Source organism: Aedes albopictus, chromosome 2 (genome assembly GCF_035046485.1).
Source record: "Aedes albopictus strain Foshan chromosome 2, AalbF5, whole genome shotgun sequence".
NCBI classification, from domain to species: domain Eukaryota; kingdom Metazoa; phylum Arthropoda; class Insecta; order Diptera; family Culicidae; genus Aedes; species Aedes albopictus.
The window spans coordinates 517,033,589-517,049,468 of NC_085137.1; the positions used below are offsets into that span (position 1 = coordinate 517,033,589).

The 15,880-nt window shown below is 39.6% G+C and overlaps 1 long non-coding RNA gene across 1 annotated transcript in view; it reads right to left on the reverse strand.

Moving 5' to 3' along the window:
- LOC134288755 (uncharacterized) overlaps positions 1-15,880 on the reverse strand; it is a 282,827-nt gene that overhangs the window by 206,212 nt on the left and 60,735 nt on the right. Inside the window, exon 3 of the long non-coding RNA XR_009998128.1 lies at positions 3,144-3,214. This is a non-coding gene — a long non-coding RNA (uncharacterized LOC134288755). The remainder of the gene's footprint in view (positions 1-3,143; positions 3,215-15,880) is intronic.

Below are 15,880 nucleotides of genomic sequence, written 5' to 3' on the forward strand. Positions count from 1 at the left end.
GTCGATGTCATTCGAAGGTGAAGCCAGATGGAGCCCTTATGCTGTCACTCGGTGAAAGAGATCAACAGCGCGCAGCGCAATGCATCCACCCGCCACGGTGAACTTCGATTGGGGGAAAAGTCAAACCCAAGGAGTACTTGATTCCGTCTTTAAGATGCTCCAGTTGACCCATCGCAGCCGGCGCATCGTTCACAGAAAATGCAAGATGCAATTTCACCCGTGCACTTCATATACCTAGTTCGTCAGAATGAGATGCTGGCTGTCATCACCCCTCGCCAGTTCGATTGGACTGATGATACGGAGCCGGAGCGATTGTTATTGGAGAGGAAAAGGAAGGTTCACTTTCATTCAATGGCACCCACTTTCAATAAGCTTGCCTTGCCATCATCGTAGTAGGTGCTGGCCGGTTGCTTGCTGCTATGCAGGAAAAGGCGATGCAATCCAATCAGCAAAGCGAAAGGACCAATTGAATTGGGTTCCTAACTCGAGAAGCAGAAGAATATAAGTTTAGAAAGGGATATTTTCGTAACTGTTCATTTGGATCAGTTTGTTTGTTATTGGATTCTTCATCGTTTTAGTAGAAGTTGACGCCATTTTGTATTTTAAAGAATTTTAATCATTAGCATCAGCAATTAGCAAGTCGCACAACTTTGTAGGTTATGCAGTCCCAGACCTTTGTTATGAGAATGAGCCATTTTACGAAACGACAACAATGTTGATATTGATTTTCACGTGTTGGGATACCACCTATAGACAGATTTTCATCAAAATCGGCTCGTAAAATGCCTCCTTCCCGTCCGTTATCGAAGCAAAGAGATTTGGGGCTAATCACTGCCTCTAAGACAAGCTTGACGCAATCCTCCAAGGGTCGAAAGCTGTCCCGGCCACGTCCTTGCGACAGCTGATGGATGAGAAAAAAGATAGTTGGACACTTAAGAAAGATATGCAGAGACCTCTACGTCCTCTCAGGCCTAGGTGTCACGGAAATTTGGGTGTTGTTAGTGGAACGGTTAAGTCTAAAGAACACGTTTGGTCAACTTTAGGCACCAAAACGATAAACAGGAAAAAAACTCACCATGTAATTCGAATTCTAGTACTCTCGAGACAAAATCGTTGGTTTCCATTTGCGTCTCCCGGACGTCTAGCTCAATATCACCAAAAATTACACAGAAATCACAAGATAATGAAGACTAACTACGTCATTTCGATGTAAAATTTGCAGAAAGCATAGCACCACCAACCGTTTTTCAAATCAACCGGCCATATTCAGAACATCGCGGGTCAAGAAAACGCATGACAATTTTGAAAACGCAGCTGCTCGCGCGCACGGCCTGCTACGATATTGTATTTTGAAAATTTTCAATCATTAAATTAAATTTAACATTTTACGACTTCAACTTTAAATGTTCAATTGAAAAGTAAAAGCCAATTACATTTGTTTTGTTAGAAAAGAACGTAGAGTTGTTAATATGTAGTTTAAAAAAGTCAAAGATTGGTAAACAACCATGCGTAGAAATCAAGGGTAGAATACACAGTTGCATAGTTTCGACTAAATCAAACAAAGGTATATACACAGAAAGAGAGAGAGAGAGAGAAATATTTCTTCTTAACCATTACTCGCAAATCACAGCAAAACTTGGCCATCATCATCACAAGCACTAAGGTAGAAAATTGACTTTAATTAAGATTCAATTTACGGGAAAAGTTGCGGGTGAAATGCCCGTATACGCGTCACTAGGCAACGAACAGAGACCAGCAACAAACAACCGCCACCGGTAGGCTAGCCGGCTACTGCGAGCCGATGTGCAACATTGTAAACAACTGGCCTACTACGACCGGCTAGTTGTCGGCTGCATCTCTAAGGTATGTACTCTTCGCTGCATCCTGATGGACATGGATGGAAGAACGGACGCAAGAGTGGGAATAGATTTTGCGGTCAATTCATTGCTTCATTGTGTGGCTTTCAAAGAAGTGACATTTGCCGGTGGTTTTCGATCGAGTGCCATATTGCATCCTTGCCTGGGCGGTGCTGCAGCCGGTCGTCTTACAAGAAATGGGGACACGAAACCAACAACAAGTTTACTGCGGGTCAAACTGAAATTTGCCAGAAGGCGCATTGCGGTTTTTTAGGTCCAAACTTTTTTACGCGATTATGATCAAAGAAATGAATAGAACAAGTGTTCTTGGCTCTATAGCGTTTTCCAAATAGAAGGAAAAGTTTTTCGATTGAATCATAACGATAACAGTTATGCCTTTTCCTACGGGCGAACCTTTTGTTGGCCTTCGCCGCACCAATTCCCAAGCTGCAATATTAGCTATGCGGTGGACGTCCTTGAAATTGGCTTTCCATTTTACGATTCTTCCAAGATTACCCAATCCCCCGGCACTGGCGCTGACGGCCAGGGGTGCCAGATATACAGATTTTCTTTTTTCGGTCTTATGGAAACATACAGATGTTTAAAGGTCGAATTTCATAGATATGATACAGAATTTCATTAAAAAAAAAACGTTTTAGGCATACTGATAGAGACATACAGATAGAGACAAACCGAGTATAGATTAAAAAAACATCTGGCATCCCTGGCTACCAACGACGATGACGCTACAGATTCTAGGAAGGCAGAAGCGGAAAACTTTCTCTTTCAATGTCAGACTCCGAGTCTGACGCAGCCCTGCCTGGCCGTAGTAGGCTGTGCTTTTCTTGTTTCTTCATTGGGCAATTTCAAATGCTACCCCGTCTGTCCGTCTGTTTCGTGCGTTCGCACGGCGGAACACAGTAGGCACTGACCTGGTTTTATTGGGCGTTTTCATCACATATGCGATGCGGTGCTTTCGAATCTTCCTCCGTTCTTTGATGGGAGAACTTGAGAGAATAAAACAAGGGTAATCATTTTCGAATGAAGAGATCTTCTTGAGAAGAAAAAATGCGAACTCGAACTGATTGAATCAATCATATCCGATCAATCAAACGTGATAAGAAAAGCCCAACCAGCAGGGGGAGTACCCCCATCATCGTCGGATGATGTCTTAATTTTCCAGAAGAGTTCTTGTTCAATTACCTACCTATCATCCAGATCCAACAACTGACAGGTTTGAGAATTGAAATATGGAAATTTGATTGAAAACGAATTTGCATAATTTACCTGTCGTTGGCAGTTTTGCACTGGGAACGAAGCGAATGAATATTGGGTTCTTGAGTTCGATGGATGATTACCTGAAAAAAAAAATGAAAAACTTGGTTGAATTATGTGTGTTACAATGTTACAGGTTTACAGTTTTTGTTTTATGTCGACATGTTTAAGAACACGCATATGTGCATTGGAAACTTCAAATTTCTTAAAAAAATAACTGAATGGCGTTAGATAAAATTGAAGTTAAGAATCAATCGAGATTTTTTAAACAAATGCTTGATTTGGAATATGGCATCGTTGCTACGCTACAGCAACTGCCAAAGCCTACTGCAACCTCCGACAAGGGAGGCTTCAAATTTCCGCATTTCAACGCACACACAGCCTCCTAAGATTACCATCACGACACATTCCTAACGCGCACACTGCATAGCCCAACTCCCATTCCCCACTTATTAAAGCGTGGAATGTCACTTCTTTCTGACCACCGAGCGGCTGAAACAATGGCCAATTCTTCTTGGCCGATGCATTATTTCGCTTGACCCTGATGGACCCCGTCGTTCGCTTCGGAACGAACGTGGTTTACATGCTCGCGCCTTAACATCCAAGCAACCATCGAGGAAGGGACGACTTGTGTGAGAAAGTGACCCTTGCGGGTTGCCCTCTTGCTTAACTCTCTGTCTCTGGTTGTTGGTGATGAGAAATGGCCCTGTCGCGCGCTGGTGCCACCCCTGTGTACCTACGCCCTCCCATTACACCACTGATGAGCGCGTGTGTACCTACGATGGGGAAAGGCCCTACACCAAAACCCATTAACGATAGTTAGCTGATTAGTCGATTCCACGATTAGTTCCCACAATGTTCAATGGGCGACCCCGACCCGACCACACCAACCACCGTACCGTAGCTAGCTGCCAATGTGGGTCATGGTGTCTCTTCCTCGTCTAGTGGTGGAGGTGGAATACGTGCCCTCTTGTTAGACGTTCACAGCTGTTCATGGTTTCCACTATTCAATTGGGTTTAAGAGTTGTTTCCGGTTGAAAAAGAACAAGAAGATGAAATTCTCTTCCTTTCTTTTACTCTTATTAACAAGGCCAAGAAACGTCGAAATCCCATACAAAATCAAAACAATGCAAGCACCGGTTGCTACCAGGAGTTTTATGTGGGATTCCTTGGGGGTTCGTGATGATTCTCTGGGGTTCTTACAGGAGTTTCTCCAGAGATTCCTAAAGAGATTCCGTCTGTGTTTCCTTCAAGATCTCTTGTCAGTAGGGGTCGCAGTACCGACCACTTTTAGTGAGTACCGGTATTTCGGAACTGGAGCTTACAGTACCGGTAGTACCGGTAAAATACCGGTACTGGGAATTTTTTTTACTCATGAAGAATGATCTATTGCATTGTAGATTTCCTAATTTCCAGTTGTATTTCGGTTTTCAGGGATGTCATATAAGCTAACCATAAAATACTAAATTGAACAAAAAATATAGATAGACAAAAAAGATAGAAAGAAATGAGCTGTATGAAACTGTTTTTGGAACTATTCTTATAGCTCAGTTTCACAGGCAGTATCTTGGTCAGTTTAAAATGAAAGAGGAACAACTTTACATTACCCAAATCAGATAGATAGCTGTGAGGTAAAGACAGAAGAAGTTGATTTTTCCTTGATGATCCAATGGATTCTAAAAACTGAAGAAATAACAAGAACCCCTAATCTAACAAGTTTTATTCTATGTTAGTTAATCCATTTCCAAACTTCAACGTTTATTGAACCAATCATTACTAAGATATCCTGGATTTGCAGAAAGGTTGCATATATGGAATGCTTGTTTGTCAAAGTAGTTGGTTTTAAATGTTTTCGTTTATTTTCATTGCATATTGGCTATACTAATGACCGGATCTCAGCATTTCGGGATTTCACGGTACCGAAAGTACCGGTACCAAGGATCAGTCAGTACCGGTATTTCGGTACCAGGAAATGGTCGGTAATACCGGTATTTTCGGTACCGGTACTACCGGTACTACATCCCTACTTGTCAGGATTCCCCCAGGAAGTACTCCCGAGATTGTTTCAGAGATTTTTTTCTGAAATATCTTAAGGAATACCTTCTTTGATTACTTCAGGAATTCCTAGATTCCTTAATCCTCTAGGAATTCCATTCTAGATTCTCCTAAAAGTTTAATTTGGAATGTCTTCAGAAGTTTTGTTTTACTTCCAGCAATTTTACCTGGGAATTCTCCAGAAGTTCGCTCGGAGATCGCTTCAGGAATTCGTTCCGAGATTCCTTCAGACACACCTTCTAAAATTCCGTCAGGGATACCTTCCAGGAGTTCTATACGAGATTCCTCCCGGAGTTTCTTCTGGGATTTCCTCAAGATCTTCTCTGTGAGATCCTACCAGAAATCCTACAAGAACTTCTTTCAGTAATCCTCCAAAAACTTTTTCAGGTTTTTGTTCATGGAGCTCCTTCCAGGATTCTTTCATGAACTACTTCTTCAAGAATTCCTTCCGGAATTCCTACGGTAGCTCCACCAGGAACAAGACCAGGAACTTCTTCCAGGATTCCGTCAGAAACTACTCCAAGGATTCTTCCGGGAACTTCTTCTGGAATTCTTTCACGAGCTCCATCAAGGATTCCTCTGGGATTTTTATGTAGGCTTCTGGAATTTCATCAGGAACTCCTTCGTGGATTTCTTCGGAAACTTCTTCCGGGACTCCTATTTTGGAACTCTTTCTGGGATTCTACTTGAGATTTATGCCGGGAAGTTCTTTCTGAAACTGCTTCCAGAACTTCTTCAGGCATCGGCAGAGGGGTCAATACCTACAGTCGTAACGAAACATCAGATCTTCTTCAGGAACTCCTTCTGGGATTCATCAAAGAACTCTTTTCCGATTTCCTCCAAGAGTTCCGTTTGGAATTTCTGCAGGTCTTTCTCGAGTTCCTCTGGAAGTTTATTATGGAATTCTTTCAGATGTTTCTAACGGAAATTTTCGTTTACAAAATTCCTCATGAAGTTTCTACAGGGTTTTCTTGAGGAAATAATCCAGCAAGTTCGTTTTTGTTTAGGAGCTATTAAAAGAATCACGGATGAAATTCCTGAAGAAATCCCGGACCTATATGAGAAATCCATTGAAAAAATCCCTTGAGGTCCCAAAAGGAATCTCAGAAGGAATCTTTGAAAGAGTTCCTTGAGATGGAACCTATTAGGAATCTCAGAAGAAACTTCTGGAAGAACCTTAGAGAAAACTTCAGAAGGAACCCCAAAAGGAATCTCAGATATAGCTCCCTGGGGAATCACAGATGGAAATCCTAGAGTGATCTTGGAAAAAAATGTGGAGAAACCACGGAAAGAATTTCGTTAGTTTTCCATTTTTTGTCCTTTATCACTTGCCAAAAATATTGCGATATTGGGACTTGTTTTAGGATTTCTTTTTTCAGAAATCTTTTCGAGTATAAATATTCTAGAGATTCTTTCAGAAACTCGTCCCAGAATTACTTCCGAAATTAATTCAAGGATTCGGTTTTTTTTAGGGAGTAATTCAAACACTCAAATAGCTTTTCTTCCGAAGTTTAACAAAACATTACATTCTCCAGAAATTCTTTAGTGATGTCTTCAGAAATTATTTGAGAGGTTCCTCCAGAAAATTATCGAATGATTTATTTGGAAACGTCTCAATAGAAGATTTTCTTACGAAGATTTTTTTGAAATCCGTACGGGTTCTTTTGGAAATGCTTTCGTGTATTTCTTCAGAAAATAAAAAATTCAACATTCCGAGAATCTTTTACATTTAGATAATTTTCCATAGACTATTTCAAAAAATCTTCCGAAGCTATTTTTTGATCAGAAGTTCTTTTTTTTATGTCTTTACTTATGAGATTTTCAGCCCGAGGCTGGTTCATCTCAGCGACAGAAATTCTTTCAAAGATTATTTTAACCTTTTTTTTCTAGAAGTTTTCTAGAAGGGTTCGCCCCAAAATTGCTAGAATTTCTTCAAGAATTATGTTTGGTAGGTTTTCATGTTTTTTTCTGAAACTTTGAACTTCAACTTTCTTACTGTAACTTTAAACTCAAACTTTTAAGTTTACCTCAACAAAATTACTAGGGCTTCTTTTAGCAAATCCCTCGGAAGTTTCTCCAGGGATCTAATCAGAATTTACTACAGAATTTGTTTCAAAGATTCTTGCATACTTTTCATACGATAATGCTTCCAGGATTTCCTGCATGAATAAAACCAGCAATTTCTTCGGTATTGAGTCTAAAGATAACTCTATGAATTTCGCGTCGGTTTCCGTAGCAATTTTACAAGACTTTCTTTAGAAACATCTCAAGAGTTTCAATGAGTCTTTTTAGAAGTTTATCTAGCGTTTCTCCAGCGTCCAGGTATTCCTACAGGAATTACAGTCGAACCTCCATGAGTCGATGTTCCTCGATTCGATATTGTAGTAGCGTGTTCATCAAGTACGTTAGTTATTTCCGTTTCCGTTTAAGTAGGCGTAGCAATTAGGGCAAGCTAGGATATCATTGTCAAATAAATTCATTCTGTTCCCAATCATCAATCATTGTAGACTGTTCACTACAATATCGACTCATGGAGGTAAATTTTCCCATACTGAAAAATAATTTCTGGGTTACTATGATGGTCCCCCCAAAATGCTTCCCAAAGGATTTTTGTTCCACTACTCGATATTTCCTTGAATCGATGGTCCCTTCAATATCGACTCATGGAGGTTTTACTGTACAAAAAAGCCCAGTTTCGGGTTTAAAAGGAATCGCTCAAAAAATATCTTGACCGATTACTGGCAGAAGCTTTCTACAGTGACTGCCATATGGTGTTTTTTTAGAAGTTCTTCCAAAAATACCGCCTGGGATTCCTTTAACAATTTCCCTGAGATTTCTTCAGAAATTCCTCTAGAGATTCTTTCAAGAGCACTTCCGGAGATTTCTACAGGAGTTGCACATATTAGATTTTTCTTCAAAAACAGCTTTAGTGGTAGCTCGGAATCCATCTGAAGTTTCTTCAGAGGTTTCTTAAAATAATATCTTGAAAAATATCTTCATAATTTGAAGAATTTCAGGAATTGTTTGACTCAAACCGTACACTAAGTCAGCGAGCTCCAGGTGTTATCTTTGGAGATTCCCAGAAGAAATAACACTTTCTCTGGAGGGATTCCTGGACACAAATTTCAGACGTTAACTCTGGATGAATGCCTGGTGAAATACCTGAAGTGATCCTTAAGATATCTCCTTAATTCCTAAAAAAAAATCAGAAAATAAATTGTAGAGGAATTTTGGAAGTGATTCCAAGAAAACAATGTTTGAGAAATTTAAAGAGGGATTCCTGGAGAAATCCATAGAAGAATTTGTGGAAAAATCTCTTTAAAAAAACTACAAAAGTGCTTGCAGAAATTGCAGACAAAAGTAATGATGAAATTCTTGAAGAAATCCCTCAATAAATACATTTCTGAGGCATCCCGTGAAGATTTTCTTAGTGAATTCTTAGAAAAGCTTCTGTAAATACCTCTGGAGGTATTCTTAAAATAATATAAAATTTCCATAGGGATTAGTACATAAAAAAAATCTTAAGTAATACAATACATTAAGAAACTTCTGAAGGAAATCCAGCAAATTCTGGAAGAATTCTTTAAATAACCACTGAAGAAATTTCTGAAAAACATTTAATGGAAGAATACCTAAAAGAACTAAAGTAGAATCTGTAAGTATTCATAGAAGAATGTCTCGAAAAATTCCTTGAAAAATTGGGTAATTTCTGCTGTAATAGGATCCTAGCCTTACCAGGAGAAATTCCTGCAGGAATCTCTAAAGAATTCTTGAAGAATTCATTGAACTTCTCAGTTCCTGGAGAAGTCCATAAAGTAAATTGAGAAAATATACTAAAGGTGTTCCTGGAGATATCTCCTCTCCAGCAATTCCAAAAGAAGTACTTCAAAGATTTCCAGGAAAATTCCTGAAGCAATTTATGGAAAAAATCAAGGAGAAATTCTTAGAGCAATTTTCAGAGAAATCCCCGAAAAACCCTGGAGAAATAAATACAGAAATCAGCAAAGAGAAATCGCTAAAGGAGTTTATGAAGAATCCTTAAAGGCATCCCAGGATAAATCTTACACATACATAGTTCTAGAGGAATTTCTGCAAGAGTATATTAAGAGTGTCTAGAAAAATCCCTGGAGAAGTTCCAGGAGAAACCTTTTAAGTAGTAACTATAGGAGTTCCTGCAGGAGTTCTGGAGACATCTCTGAATTATCTTGAGAAGCTCCAGGAGAAAGTTCGGAAGGAGTTCCTATAGGAGGTCCTAGAGAAATCCATGCAAAAATTTAGGTATTTCTGAAGGAGTTCATGAGAAATCTCTCCAGCAGTTCCAAAAGAATTTACTCAAAGATTACCAGAAAAATCCTTGAAACGATTTCTGGAGGAATTCAATATGAAATTCTAGCAATAAGTTAAAATTCACAAATACAAAGAAATTAAAAAAAAAAAAAATATGAAATTCTTGAAGGAATTCCTAGAGGATTTTCAGAAGAATCCCTGGGGAAATCACTGGATGATTTTCTGGAGAAACCCATGAAGGAGTTCATAAAGATTTTCCTCAAGAAATTTTGAGAAAATCCCACAAAGAATTCTATGAGAAATTTCTTAAGGAATTCCTACAGAAATTCCTGAAGAGCCCGTGGAGAAAACTCTGAAGTAGTTCATGAAAAAATCCTACAAGAAGTTACAGAAGAAATTCATCAAGGAATTCAAGGAAAAATCCTTGAAGAATGTCCTTGAGGAATCCCAGACGAAGTTCATGGAAAAATCCCTCAAAGAACTTCAAGAGAAACTCCTCAAAGAATTTCAGGAGAAATCTCTTAAGAATTTCCTAGAAAAAATCTTGGACGAATCCCTGAAGAAACTGCTGGAGAAATTGCTTATTAAATTTCTGGTAGAGACCCTGGAGAATTATGTGGATGCAACCATGAAGATATGTTTGGATAAATCCCTTACGGCATTCCTGGAGGAATTCAAGAAGAAGTTCGTAGAGGAATATCTGAAAGAACTTCTAGCAAAATCCTCGAAATACGCCAAGAGAAACCTCCAAAAGAACTTCTAGAAGAATGCTCAAATAGACTTCAGAATGAATCTCCGAATAAATTCCTTGGAGAATCACTGAAGAACTTCCTGAATCAATCCTTGGTGGAATCGACTCAATTTTGAAATCGCTGCTAACTTGATTGGCTCAGATTAACGCAATATGATACTTTCAGTAGGTCACGCTGTCTTTTCACAGCATACATAGGGGTACCTTTCCATCCAACCACCAGGCGGGAAAGTACACAGATGTTGATGATGCTATCGCAGCTTAGGAAGACGACGAAGATGATGATCCAAGGCAATTGTCAGTAGGTGAGTGGGTGAATCGTGTGAGGACCTGGTTGGGCACGCTGCGCTGTCTGGCTGTTCAGAGGGCCCGGTGAGACCAAGAGGGCCGACCAATTATTTAACAGTCGAACACTCATCACGATCCGACCATCAGGCAGGCAGGGAGCAACACGGGTGAAGGGGTCTCGATTTTCCAGCTCTCGAGCTGGAACATTGCTGCGAAAGCACGAAAAACTGGAGATAATCGCTGGAGCCAAATCGCTTTCTCACATCATCACTTCCAATCCAATAGATGTCGCGTTGCGCGTGGTGGTGATGCGGCGGTGGTGGTCGCAGTTGGCGCAGAGGCGACTTTGCGATTCCCTCGCTTTCCACGACCACGTGGAGTAGTACAATGCAATGAACGGAGGAGGAACGCCACAGCCTACTTCGATGGAAAGACGATCGAATTACGACGACGAAAATGTCCAAACGGCCTTTAGGGTTGCTGCAAGTGGGACACGCTGCAATAAATGGCCATCGCCGTGCTTCGCCGAAGCGGAAGGTGTCGTTGGGAGACGGGAATCTATGTGCTACATGGAAAAAGTTAATTTTCATCAAATTGATATTCAGCACGGTGCACGTAATTTAAACTGTGTGAACTAAGCATCGAACCATAGACCACTAGCTGCGAGAAATCTGACGAAGCAGACGGTTTATGAGATGATGTCGGTTGACGATGTGACAGAGAGGACGACGTTTTTGCGGTCACCCACTCACGTCCAGATTAGTGGGTCATTGGTTCAATGTGTCATGTACTGGGTAGCTGCGACGATGAGCGAGCATCGATACACTCGGTACACGAGTATGACCATGAAGCCGCAGGAAATTATCCGGTTGGAATCGATTGCCCGGTGTTTAGACGAGGAAAATGTTTATAAACACAGTTCGATTCGATCCGTCCAAAGTGAAATCGTGTGAACCGCAGCAACCCATGAGGAAACGATTGATTTTCAAATCGTCGCCCGAAGCCTACTGTGTTTGCTTGCGCGATCATTTCATACCGAAGTCACATTTTTCCAGGGCGAATTCAATTGCGTACCACAGCATGCCATGGAATTTCCTATTGTCGTGTAGATTATGTTGCTCGTCGCGTCGTGGCCAGAAAAAGAAGTCGAGTTATGTAAAATGTTGCCTAGTAATGTGACATTTTCCCATTGGCTTTCCTGTCTGGATCGATGCTGGTGCGGTTGTCGTCGCGGCTTGCGAGATTGTGGAGACCGAGGAGAAAGCATATCGCAGACGAAGGATCGACTCGGGAGGAGCTGCGTAAGAAACCAAGCCCGAGTCCGTACCCAGTCCAGTTTCTATGGTTTGTGAAATCCAAAACCCGTTTGGATGTAACTGCCACCGTAACCGGCTACTTTGAGGCGTTCAGCGAGCGACACACTACTCCCATACTTTTCCATTTTACTGCATCATGCTGGGCCTCTCTAATGCGCTATGAGCTACCGCTCAATTGAACCGCACTAGACGACCGCATGTTTGCAGCGAGAAACCAGATATCCAGACCTGTTCAGGTTTTTTCTTTCTAATTTACAGTTCATTTTTTCGCAACTCCACCAGTAAGTGACCACGGGTAGGGTAAAAAACGAAACCATTTCGCCGTGTCTCTGTGGATCAATCCTTCGTATCAGCACAGTATGGGCCCATACCCGTTTACTATAATCGTTGATAATAATCAGCCTGCTTCGATGTCTCCTCTTTCCAATGGAAGCGAGCAGCGAGCAGCAGGCTATGAAGCGATGAAGTGTTAAACTATTTTCACCATTTTCATTCGCCGATGATTGCCGGTACATACAGTAGATGCCAGCGTGCTCAGGGGTCGATGATTGATTAGTTTGGACAGGTTTGACTTATTGGAAGCACTTTACATATTATCATCAGGTGCTTTCTGGAAACAATTTTGCCGCGGTTTCATCGCAATCGTCGCCCGAACAGGAGGTGAATAATTGTGTAGAAAGTGGGAAAAGTGCGAAGTGCTTTCGAAGAAATTATCTGAAACGGTGGTAGACTTAGTTTTTAGGTATCACCTAGTTGTAAGCTATAATTTTCAAATAATCTGAGTATTCAAAGCTACAACCTTTAATTCAGTTCAGTTTTGCCGCATTTTTCTCATGCCATTCAAATTCCTCACCACTTAACATACAAGGGCTATACACATACGATGGATCGTCATCTCTCAACCCTGACAGTAACCTACAAACTCCAAAAGAAACAATGCAAACAACCAATTTCTAACGTTCCTTCCTTGCCATTGATCTTCTTACATCGCATCGTTTGCAAATTGAGTGTAACAGCAATACTGGTGACTGGAATCCTCTTCTTTCTCTCTTGCAAAGAAAACAATGCCAAACCCCCAGCAGAGAAGCCAAATATATCATTTTTCCGCAACACTTTTCTTTCTCCTCCACCAACCATAACCTCAAAGCACCTCTTCAAGGCAAGGGGGTTCACTGGATGGTGTTAGCATATTCTCCACCTCCACCTCCCAAGAGGGCGAAGACAAAGCATCGCCAACTAGATCAGCTTAACGTGTTGTTATCTTTCATCTTTCAAGTGCGACGAGTCGTCGGTGCCTCTGCCGTCGCCATCGCCTCCACCACCATTGTCGTATTGCAATCCGATCCGTATGGGAGTTGGGGGGGGGAATGAATGAAGCATTCCAATTCACAGCTACACGCTAAAAATAGTTTACGTGGTTCGAACAGAGTCACAAAACCATATAAGCAATGGTCAAATTGTAGAAAAATGTGCAACGTGCGTCTCCCTTAAAAATATTTAATTTTCGAAGCCCGAGGAAACTATTTCAGTTACTCCATTCCAGCTAGCTAACCAAAATTTTCTGTATAGGTTGCGTCAAAACTCTTTATGAAATTCAAATTCAAATCGTTCGATTTTTGTTTTTTTGGAAATTTCGTACGAACTCTATAAGAAATGCTGCCAAACATTATTTCAAAAACCTTCTCCAGAACTTCTGTCGGAAATTCCTCTTGTGCATTCGAACATTTCATTTTTTATTAATTCAGCTGAAAATGTTCTCAAAGGAGTTTTTAAATTTTGAAAAGTTTATCGATTTTTGAATTTTATACGAAAGATCATCATTTTCTGAATCACTATGGTTTTTCAGATTTTTAAAACTTCATTTTGATACCTAACATCAATTTCAAAGAGATTTTTTAAATAACTGTTTGACAGCTGGGCAACTGCTTAACAGCTCCGCCCAGTATAAAAACCGACGAGGGGTGATTCAACAAATCGCTCCCATACAAACTTCGAATTGATTTTTAAATAGAACTTGATGAAAATACCCTCGATAATTCATTTTACAACTTCTTCCAGAAGTTATTTCGCAATTCCTTTGGCTTTTTTTTTATTTTTTCAAATAATTCAGTAAAATAAAAAATATCTACCTAGGTGTTTACGTTAGAAATTCCTCTATTTTATTTTTTGGGGATAAGTTCTGTTATTTGTTTGGGAATTCCATCGGCAATCACTATGGAAATTTCTTCAGAATTGTTCTGGCAATTCTCTTAAAATTTCCTTTTGATTTTTTTCGGAACTTATTTTGAGAATTCCACCGGCAATCATTTTGACAATTTCTTTTGGTTGGGGAATTATTTCAAAATTTACGTAGGCGTTTCTTTTGAAATGGTTTTTTTGCAATCTTCGGCATTTTGTTTGGGAAACTTCTTTGATAATTAATACAACAATTCCTTTGAGAAGTTACTTCACAATTATTTTTTGATTTTTATTTCAGATGATAACCATCACGAAAATTTGGAAATTTCTCTGGTTTATCCTTTGGAAATTTCTTCCGTCACTCTTTAGGCAAATGGCAATTCCTGTGGAAGTTTCTTTGGAAATTATTTTAAGAATTTCATGGCCAATTATTTTGATAATTTCTTTCGATATTTTTTTCGCCTATTTCTTGGGAAACTATTTCGAAATTTTCGTAGGTGTTTCCTTTAAAATTTTCGGTATTTTTTGCTACTTTAGCCATTCTTTCAAGAACTGATTCTTCAGCTCAATTCGAAATTGCTTTGGAAAATCCTGGGATTTCATCGAAAAATTGCTCCTGCTACTTGTTCCATAAATCTTTTGAAAATTGGTTCGATAACTCCGTTGAAACTTCTTCGACAATTTATTAAGCATTTTCATCAGGAAAGTTGCGTTTTTTTTTTTTCATTTAATAATCCTATCAAATTTTCTTCCAAGAATTAATTCTAGTGTTCCTCCAAAAATTTCTCCAATGATTTGCCATGAGTTGCTCAAGAAGTTTCTCCAAATATGCCTTGAAAAGTTCCTCCCTCTTCATGTATTATTTCAAAAATTTTTTTTTCGAATATTTCTTTCGAAAGGTCCTTTGGGAAACACTTTTCGGTTTTCTTTGGTAGTTTTACTTATAGCAATTTATCATGATACCGTTACCGGATTTCACCAAGAATTTCTCAAGAAATGCCATCAAGAGTTTCTCATTAAATTCATTCAAAAATGCCATCAGTAGTTCCTTTGGAAATTCCTTCGAGATCTTCTGCGAGAATTCATTTAAAAGGTCCTCTAGTAATTCCTAAAAAAATCTCCTCCGTAAGCCACTTTTGAAAATTTCTTAATGAACTTTCCAGGCTGCTTTTCAGAACTTTCTCCGTCAGGGTGAAGGTCCACAGGGTGCAGTTTCCTAACAACGCGTTTTACTTCGCATTTTTTCGAGCACAACTCTGAAGATCCGTCAAAAGCATCGATCTGAAAATGCACTAGGAGTGAAGTAACTGAGAGTTACATTTCAAAGTAATTTCGTTTGATGAATTTGCAGATTTGTGCTCGAGAAGATTTGAGCGGAACGAAAGGTGGCCATTGTGGCGGGCATATTTATACTCTAACAACCGTGTCTTTAATTCTTTCAGAAGTTCTTCCTGGAATTCAAGAATTTTTTGGGAATTACTTTAGGGGTTCAAAACTTTCCTTACAATCAGGGATTCCCGCTGGACTGTCATTAAGAATTGATTCAGATGCCTTTTCATAAATACAAAGAAATTCCTTGAAAATAGGCGAACTTACTCTACACCTGCAACATTATTCTCTTCGTCATGGGATGTTTTCTAAAGCATGTTACCGATAATATGTGTTCTATGGTGTATGTTACCCCATCCAATTTTATTCAAAATCTATTCTGAGCAATCCAAACTTCTTGGCAATTGTTCATGAGAAAGTATTTTAAAAATTCCCTCAGAAATACTTGAAAAAGTATAGGGAAAAAAAAACTGATGTTTCTGTGAGCTCCTCCTGAAGGTCTCCAAAACGTTCCAGAGAAATTTTTGGAAGAATTTCATGTAAAA